Source organism: Portunus trituberculatus, chromosome 50, assembly GCF_017591435.1.
Source record: "Portunus trituberculatus isolate SZX2019 chromosome 50, ASM1759143v1, whole genome shotgun sequence".
In the NCBI taxonomy this organism is placed as follows: Eukaryota; Metazoa; Arthropoda; class Malacostraca; order Decapoda; family Portunidae; genus Portunus; species Portunus trituberculatus.
The window spans coordinates 9,153,893-9,163,892 of NC_059304.1; the positions used below are offsets into that span (position 1 = coordinate 9,153,893).

The 10,000-nt window shown below is 44.6% G+C and overlaps 1 protein-coding gene and 1 long non-coding RNA gene across 2 annotated transcripts in view; one reads left to right on the top strand and one right to left on the bottom strand.

The window, feature by feature from the left end:
* LOC123499874 (probable glutamate receptor) overlaps nt 1–656 on the bottom strand; it is a 30,032-nt gene extending 29,376 nt beyond the window's left edge. The window contains exon 1 of the mRNA XM_045248409.1: nt 565–656. The gene's annotated coding sequence lies outside the window, so the exon portion shown is untranslated. The remainder of the gene's footprint in view (nt 1–564) is intronic.
* A 6,399-nt stretch (nt 657–7,055) lies between these two features.
* LOC123499666 overlaps nt 7,056–10,000 on the top strand; it is a 4,089-nt gene continuing 1,144 nt past the window's right edge. Inside the window, exon 1 of the long non-coding RNA XR_006673062.1 lies at nt 7,056–7,396. This is a non-coding gene — a long non-coding RNA (uncharacterized LOC123499666). The remainder of the gene's footprint in view (nt 7,397–10,000) is intronic.

The following is a 10,000-nucleotide window of genomic DNA, read 5'->3' on the forward strand; positions in this document are numbered from 1 at the left end:
CGGGATGAGGCAAGCTGAAGGGACTGAGCATGTATAACTTGCTTCGCCTATTCCCATTTCTCGTTCATTCCCAGAGATCTAATGGCAGTGGACGGTGATAGAGTTGTGACCATAAAGACAAGAGCGATGTGTCCTACTCTGATGTTTTATAAAGAAAAGGTGCAGAGTACGATACTGAAGGAAGGGAGAAACCATGAGCAACGTTGAATAGGAAGGAAGAGGAAACACGCACGAAATAAAGAAGAAACGTGAGGAAAATGCAAGAAATTAGGAAGACCAACAAGATAATAAAAGAAAGAGGATAAAAATATAATATAAGAGAAATAAAGGACTATAAGATGATATTAAAGCAGGAAGGAAAACTACAAGAAGAAAAGAAAAACAGGCACAAGCAAGAAATATCAGGACTATAGAAGAAAAATCAGAAAGAAAAATTAAATGAAGACAAAAAAGAATGAATGAAAAGCAAGTAGCAATGTAGAACTGATGAATTTTGTAAGATGTGCGAAACTAAACAGTATGTGCTGAAGAAGAGTAACAAGGCAGGGCAACCTTCCTTCTTACCTGAGCGAAGGTGTAGTGAAGGTCTGTGAGTGAGCGACTGGGTGGGTGAGTGAGTGGGAGGAAGGGATGAGGTGGGGCGAGGTCTTCCTGTCACGAAGTCTGGACGGTGAATGAGTGTTTGCTGCTTGCTGAGACTGGAACATAATCACTTGTCTTGCTCATGTCCTCCCCCCATTTCCCTCCCCCCACTGTCCTTCCCTCCATCCTTCCTTTCGTTGTCCACTCTGTAGTTTACATTCATTAAACACACACACACACACACACACACACACACACACACACACACACACACACACACACATAATTCATTCATCTCCTTCTCTCTGCTTCTTACATCGCCCTTTTCTACTCTTCTCAGACGGCGCTCGGATGTCCAGTTAAGCACATGCATAACTTACCCTTCCATCTCTCTATCCGCAACTCGCATTTTGAAACGTTTGAGTCTGTCATGAGGAGTGTTTTCGAGGACCATGTATACACTATTAGGATCATATTTAGAAACGATTTGCTTTCCCACCACGACTATTTTCAGAGACAACAAAGATGATTAGTGTGGTTCTTAAAGGGTGTTTCTTTTTTCCCTGTTAATGATCTAGGAATGTTGGTAAAAACACCTTTATTAACCTGCGTCCCTTCAGAAAGTTGTTGAGTTGTGTAAAGAGTTGATTCTGAATATGGATCTTACAAGTTTTCATGGGTGTTTTTCCCCATCGGCACACACAGGTGACAGGATCGCCGCTGAAAGAGAGAGAGGGGCGTTGCATTAGTTGTGAATGGCTGCAGCGCTGGTGTTACACTGCAAAACTGGGTGCAGGTGTCAACTGTAACTAGGTGGAGGATTTTTTTTTTTTTTTTTTTTTTACTCAGGCTGGTACTTTTATTTTCGTGCATCTTATAAGATGTATAATTTCAAGCGCAGTGAACCGTATATATGTTTTATTTTATCTTCTACCTTAAATGCGTCGTCCATCAGCGTAGGTTTAAGAGATTTATATCGCAGCGAGTGAGCTGAAATCCTTTGATGGTGTGAACGCTACTCTCCTTGGCTTTACCTTTTTATTTCTTTGCTCACCGCCACTTTCTTCTTTATATATTTCAAAGAATTTAATATACTTTGATTCCTTGTGCTATGCAGTGTGTCTCTCTCGTTAATTATCTGTCAGGTATACAATCGTGTGTCGGGGAGATACCTTCACTGTACGAGTCTCTCACTGTGACCCGCGCTGGTGATAAGATTAAAGAAAAAAATTATCAGGTCCCGTCCTGCCGCATTGGTGTGAGGCGTTGGCAGGATTGCCAGGGAGGTCAGTGTACCTTGTAGGCTTTGCCAAAAATTGCATTTTATATATAAGATACAAATTTTTACCGCTCTCTACTGCCCTCCGGGAGTATAGGAATGGTATCAGCGCCCCTGAGTCCGCGGCACATCCTTACCAGCCTAGAAAGCATCATAGAGAGGACCTCTGCCTTTTTAAATACATTCATTGAATAGTATCAACATTGTTATCTCAACACGTAACAGGAAATACAGATGACAGACAGGCAGGGGCAGCAGATGGTCACGGGACACACTGACGAACAGTTCCCGCCAGTGTAGATGGTCGTGCTTGCATGGGATTGAGTACAAGAAACTCTTGCCCAATGGCTCATTAAAAACATTACATAGACATTAATGAGACACCAGAATCAATGAAGATCAATTAAGAGTATCGAATTAATATTTATCAGACACTTTCATCTCTGAATTGTCATTTCCACAGAAAGAGCGTGCAGGCGAGCACAGGCAGGCTACTGTGGCGCTGGCAACAAATCTTAAATACCAACTAAATCCCCCCCCTTGCCCCCTTGCAGCCATATTTATGTAGCAGGACAACAAAGGAGTAGCGAGATGCGTGCTTTGTAGAAAATGCCTGACTCAGACGTGTCTGCCGCCCCACTCTTGGCCCGGGGAGTGTGAACGTGTGCTTCAGCACTACTTTTCTCTCTCTCTCTCTCTCTCTCTCTCTCTCTCTCTCTCTCTCTCTCTCTCTCTCTCTCCCTCCCTCCTTCCCTCCCTCCTAACTGCTGCTTCTGCTGTTGCTGCTGTTGCTGCTGCAGTTGCGCATATATATATATATATATATATATATATATATATATATATATATATATATATATATATATATATATATATATATATATATATATATATATATATCAAGAGTTGATTGGCTGTTGAGTAAATTCCGTGACGGCTCCTGGACAGTGGAGGAAAGACACGTCACACGGCCGTCACACTGAGGAAGAGGTCGTGGGGGAAGGCTTCCGGGGAGGTGGCGACCCCTTGTGTACGGGACGCGGGTCTGAAGTTGGCCTCGGGAAACCCACGACTGTTTGGACAAGACTCTTTTAAACCAAGGACACTTTACTCAATGAAGACACTTAAATATATGGCCCTCCGTAGAGTGCACGTCCAATGCGAGGGACTGAACTTGTCTTGGCTGTCACAAAGCTTACAAATCCCGCATTTATCTTTAGAAACCTTACATCATCAGAATAGCCTCTGTCATCATACTCATCGCCACTATCGTCTTCGTCTTCGTCGTGGTCGTCATCATTATCATCATCATCACCATCATCGTCTGGTTCCTCCTCCTACTTCTTTTCTGTCAAGATTTATATAGATAGAAAACGTAACAGCATCTAGGAACAGCTGCAGCTGAGCCTCTGAGTCTGATCGGGGCACAGAGAGGCGGCTGGCGGGTCGGGTAGTGGCGGAATATGACAGGACGAGAGAGATGAAGGGGTGGGGCGGTGCTGATGATGTCTACCAAGCTTGAGTTGATTTTCCTCTGCTCTCCGTCCTTATTGAGGCAGGAACGTGTGAATAACACAGTTTGAAGAAAATGAAAGTTAGGGTGTTAGGAGAGATTACAGCGTTACGTGAAGTCGCTAAATTTGATTCTATCCTGGTTTGGGTGTCTGAAAAAATAACTTAGCCATAAAACAAAGAGGCGAAAGAAAAGATAAAACCATCGTCTTGAATCTGCTATAATCTTCCCCACAGAGGAAAGTCGTGGTGAACTTATAAATGAAAACATAAACAAGCAACACGCCGACACGAAGGTACTGGTTGCTGTCACCTAGAACTTGTATGTTTTATAATTCACAAAGATGGGAGACGCCGTGTGATGTAAAAACAGAAACAAAAATAATACAAACCCCTCGCGCACGTAGCTACAGTCCGCAGTAGCTTGAATTTATATCTTTTTAAATCCACAAGAATTGAAGACGCCGTGAGGATAAGAATAGGAGGCGAAAAAGAACCCCACACCACTACGTACAACAGTTGACAACCACACCCTGCATGCGTCCCAGCACTGCAGTGGTTGTCGTGTCGCGTTCATTTGTCTCCCTTCATGTGCCTGGCTGGTGAATCTTCCTTAGGCGTTCTGATACCAAATTCTTTTCCCCTCAGTGTGTGTGTGTGTGTGTGTGTGTGTGTGTGTGTGTGTGTGTGTGTGTGTGTGTGTGAGGCGAGAGTGTATAAGGGACGATAAAGACAAAGGGAGGAGGGAGGGGGTCGCTACTCCTTCTTGCTGGAGAAGAAAGAGAAAGAGAAAGAAGATTCATGCTTGGAAAATGTGAGAAACGGTAATTCTTTCTTTCGCCTCTTCTACACACACACACACAACACACACACTCTCTCTCTCTCTCTCTCTCTCTCTCTCTCTCTCTCTCTCTCTCTCTCTCTCTCTCTCTCTCTCTCTCTCTCTCTCTCTCTCTAAGGATGATAGATGAGTATACTAGAGTTTGATAGATTTCATACAGGGACTGTCATGTTTAGGCCTATTTGTTTCTCTCTCTCTCTCTCTCTCTCTCTCTCTCTCTCTCTCTCTCTCTCTCTCTCTCTCTCTCTCTGGAGCACTACTACTATTATGACATTGGAGGGACTTGGAGTGAAGAATATTCATAAATCTCAGTGAAGCAGAATTCTTGGCAGGGAAGAGTGTGGGCAAAACTTGTGACGGTGGTGGTGGGGATGGTGTATAGAGGAGGCGTGGGTGGGTGGCGTGGGTGGCTGCGAGGACGCGTTGGATATGTGGGAGGTGATGAAAAACGGAGAAGAAATGAGGAAAGTGTGTCTGTGTAGTAAAGGAGGACAAGGAGGTATGGGTGATGTGTTTTGTGTGTTTGTGTCTGTCTGTTTGTGTGAGGGAGTCCAGGCATGGTTGTGGCGGCTTTTGGCATATGAATAGAGATGGTGGATGTGTATATTTGGGTTACGGGTGAGAGGGAGAGGTTGTGTGTATGGGTAAAGGGAAGGGAAGGGAAGGGACTGGCATAGGTATTAGGTCATCACTTCGTGCAATCAGTGACTCATTCCTCTACCTAATTTTTTTTCCAGGCATCATAAGTAGAGATAATATGCATATTCCCGTGTGTGTGTGTGTGTGTGTGTGTGTGTGTGTGTGTGTGTGTGTGTGTGTGTGTGTGTGTGTGTGTGTGTGTGTGTGTGTGTGTGTGTGTGTAGAAGAGGCGAATATTGGGCGGATGTCTCTCTTTTCTTGACATTTTGTTTTAACCTTGACTTCTTGATTAATAGGGCGATGGTAGGTCAAAGATGTGTGTGTGTGTGTGTGTGTGTGTGTGTGTGTGTGTGTGTGTGTGTGTGTGTGTAGGGGATTGGTAGGTAGGTAGGAAAGGAAGTGGAGAGAAAGATAAAGAGAGGGAAATACTACACTACTCTTGAAAGATGAGTAGTAACAAAACCAACTCATCTGAGCCTCTTGATTCCCTAAGAAGCGTGAGGGGAAGAGGAGACGACCAGTGCGAGGCGTCACCTGCCGAGCCGCTACCAGGTGCACAAAGTTGGCTGAGGAGGGCGAGGCACGAAAGCTTTTATCAGGGAAACATGAGCCGCACAAACTCGCAATTAAACATTCCTTGGTCCTGTGTGCGTGTAGACTTGTGGGTTGCTAGTGGACGAGGGGTGAGCGGGGAAGTTACTGTGGGGGAAGCAGCATTGGCACCGCGCACCTCACCCCAGGGACTGCAGTAGCCAAGAGAAAAAGCACGAGCAACGCAGCGAGTTGACTTCACCGGGAGAGTAGAAAGTTTTTTTTTTTTTCGTGCAGATCTTTACACTTTAAACTGAATCAGATAAAATGTACCATACGTGGAAGCGAAGGAGGAATGACACTGCCTTTGGTATATGGATGTCCTACGCTGAGTTTTCCGCATTTTTGTCCTTTTCTCCACCGCATCGTAACCGAGTCGTGGGTTGACACGCCGCCAGCCACTGCCTCTGTCCCCCGGGGAGCGCCTCAAGGCCTGTGTTAATATAGCCAAGGCACACCAAAGCGGGACGTCCCAACTTGTGGTCAACTGGAGGCAAGAAAGAACTCCTGAGATCTAATTTGGGACGTGGGAAACAATATACCTGTCCCGGGCTGGCGTCTGCGCTCTACATGGATACTCTTCGTCCGCGGCACTGGGGAGCTGCTGCCTCGCTGGGGTCAATGCTGGCATCCGTCTTTCTCTCATTGTTATGGTGTAAAATATTGAGTCAGCGCAAGGTGAAGGAGGAGACATGAAAAGTGTCTTCCTAATTATAGAGGAGAGTTGTCTAATTAATGAAGCGTCTCACTGCTAACCGTGAAGCGTCCTTGTCATCGTTATTGTTGCTTCTCCATCCGATTAATGGGACTCAAGAATCGTTCCTTTCAGTCTCGTCTGACTGTTTATTTTGTCTATGTTTTGTGTTTCAGCCCCCCATTATTCAGTTAGTTTGCATTGCATCTGATTGCAATGGATCTTGATGACATTTGTTGGGTGAAGGCACGAGAGTAATTGTCAATGATTGACTCTTAACTGTGCGAAGCGACGGCTGGCTACACAGACGGAATGATGCAGCGAGCAAGGAAATCATTGTTGGCGCCACGAGATGAAATTTATTACCTTACTTCTGCTACTGCTATTGTTTTTGCTGTTGTTGCTTATGTTATCGTTATTGTTATCGTTGTTGTTGTTGCTGCTGCTGCTGCTGCTGATGATGATGATGATGATGATGATGATGATGATTTTGCTCCTGTTTCTTCCATCTTTTTAATATTTTATATAGTTATATACACGCCCTTAGTCATGTAATAAATGCAGAAACGAACCTGTTCTTCTGATGTCTCATAATGTCTTGGACTGTTGAATGCGTTCTATTTATAAATGTATTAGTATTATAAGAACATAAATAGATATGCGTGAAACCCATAGGCTTACTCATGGTAGTCTATGCATATCACACATAGTATATACATATCCATTTATGATCCCTGTCCATAAATCTCTCTTACCTTCTTTCAGAACATTCTATTGATTTTATACAATTGATTAACAAGTCTATTTCAGCCATTTATTCTATTTCAAGGACAAAAATTTTCCTAATTCCGTAACAACAGGATTGTAATATTAAGGAAAGGACACACACACACACACACACACACAGAGAGAGAGAGAGAGAGAGAGAGAGAGAGAGAGAGAGAGAGAGAGAGAGAGAGAGAGAGCATGACCAGCTGAGTCAATGTATTGTTCCCATCACGTCCCACCTCCGCGCCAAGCCTCATTTGTGTAGCTGCTTGCCGCTGGAGTCAGTAATCGAGTCCTTTATCTTGATCGACACGTTTCCTCTGGCCTTAGTTTGGAGCGGACGAGAAAAAGTTAGTTGGACGTCAGTTATTGGTGCATACCCCGAGTGGGGCCGCTGCCAAATGAGGGTCTGAGTGCCGGGAGAACCGCGCCCGCCACCACCAGTTGTTCTTCGCTTCTCACACAGACGGGACGCAACCATGAGAAATAAGTAAGTCGTTCATCAAGGAGGAGCCCGTTTTCTCTTGCAGCTTTGAGGCTTTCCTGCAGCCAATCAGTGTTCTTAGTGCCAGGATTCATTGAAGTGTCGCTGAAAGAATCGAATGATGTTCTTCCAAGAAAGTGTCCTGCCGAGTTGTTGGAAGCAGCCACGATGTGTCCCGGGCTGCGGTCAGCTGTCATGCACCAGGCGGAGGGTGGGCGGCCTGGGATATGTTGATCATGTTAATCATTGGAAAAATATATGTAAACAGAAAGCAATGCATGTATCAATGCGTGTCAGACCAGAAAGATGACGGAAGCAACATTTCCTCGTTCTACTGAACTAAACTGACGATTCATGGAAGATCCATCAAGCATTACAAGCTGTGTGAGTGAGACACGAGGCACCTGACGTCGCAGGTTGGTTCGCCTGTATTGTCTTTTTTTTCTCAAACTAGATGTTGATGATCAAGAGTCGATGTTTAACATTAGTTGAGTGAGGATGAAGTGCGGATACGAGCGTGGGTGGAGGGAGCACTGAAGCGGATAATTAGCACCGAGTGTGAGGGGCGGGCACAGGATCAGCACGGACCGCTCGCCAAACCTATTCTTAGTTCTGTTTTCCTCCCTCGCCAACGACCGCCAACCTTCGCCTCAGCAGATCATTTCCTGACACTGTTTCCAACCTCGTGAAAGCTGCCAAGATCAAGGTTTTGTGCAAATGGTGTTACTTACGGACGAAAAACATGCTGAAGGTTCGTCTTCCAAGTTAGGTCCGCAGTTTCTTGAGTCAGAGAAACACGCAGAGTTGTCACGGAGTATTAGATATGCCTAGGGTGGCGGTGCGTCGGTTTCATAATCCTGACGTCTGAAAGCGTGCGTCACGTCCGTAATTCAGGTATTACAGACAGGGCGCAATCAGTATTAGAATTAATATAAAGCTCAACCCATACTTGATACAGAAAAGTCTTGATTTCTCGGTATCGTGTGGGTGACTTCTTCCTGAAGCCTAGAGCTGTGCTGGATGAAGATCCTTTTGAAGTTTTTGCCCGAATGAAGGCTCATATCTAAGTTCTTGTCACTGAGGAACCCCAGCACTGGCTGCGTCTGGTGCGCACACACACACACACACACACACACACATATATATATATATATATATATATATATATATATATATATATATATATATATATATATATATATATATATATATATATATATATATATATATCATACATACAAACTTACACTCACTGTGTGTGTGTGTGTGTGTGTGTAGGGTTCAGAGGAGACGCAGCAACAGCAGCAGGAGACTTCACGGCGTAGCGTCCGTCTTGGCGTCTTTCATCAGAGCGGAAGGAAGATTAAAGGTCCCGTCATCGTAATGGGAATGAATCTTCACAGGAATCTAATCCAGACGTTGCCAAGAGTGCCGTGTTTGATCTTACTTCCGCCATGACAGAAACTGTTGTCCCAGACCTGCACGCCGCCGCACCGTCCCGCCACGCGCACCACTGGCCATATGCCTAACATTAACACGTGTGTGTGTGTGTGTGTGTGTGTGTGTGTTTGTATAACGCCGACTTTCATTCCTGTTGTTTTTCCACCCATGACATTTTATGGTCTCTCTCTCTCTCTCTCTCTCTCTCTCTCTCTCTCTCTCTCTCTATATATATATATATATATATATATATATATATATATATATATATATATATATATATATATATATATATATATATATATATATATATATATATCTTTCATGTATTTGATTATTTATCCATATCATTCATCTAGCCGCCTGTTTTCTTATCCGCCTATTGATGGAAAAGAAGGTAGAATGACATTGTTCCTTATTTTCTCTTTTTCTCATTGCTGCTCGATCTTAACTGTCCGCTGCCATTTCGCATGTTAGGTGCCCTAGAAGTCATGTCATATTTGCCTGTCCTGCTTTCGCAACACGAAACAGAGTTCTCATCTCCTCCAGGCCCTTAAAAGGCTCCCGTCCCCCCTACTTAATGATCTTTGCTTCCTGATTACGTCACGGGCAATACATCATCATCGCTTTAAGAGAGAAAAGAAAGTCTCTCGAGGACAGAGACCATTTGGCATCGAACTGCATGGGTGTGGCTCCAGGAGTGTTGGAGGATTTCTAGCCATTCATTGAAGTCCATGGCGAGGCGTCCTTAGCCTTAGGGTCAAGACGCGAGTGTGTGCATGTGTTTGTTAGAGTTGGAAGGGGGGACGCCAGTAAATGTCACCTGTCACGGTCATTATCTTTTTAGGAGCAAAGAGAATAGGGCGAGGAAAGAAATGCAATACCTAATCAGCGGCGCTTCAGGAAACGCTATATCCTCAGTTTGTCTTTCCGTTGTCTCGCCCTCCTTGGCACTTGTCAGGGGCTATAAATAAGCAGCATACATTCTCAGAGCGAGCATTGTCTTCTGTAGTTATGTGTAGACTGTTGTACCCGCTGTCGGGCCAGCATTGGCATCCTGAGCACAGCAGCTGGAGTAGCATGGGTACCGCGGCAGCTGGCACCACCAGCCACTGTAGCTACTTGCCGCCTCGCATCGTCAGAAATTTAGGATTTACCTAACCTTGAAGA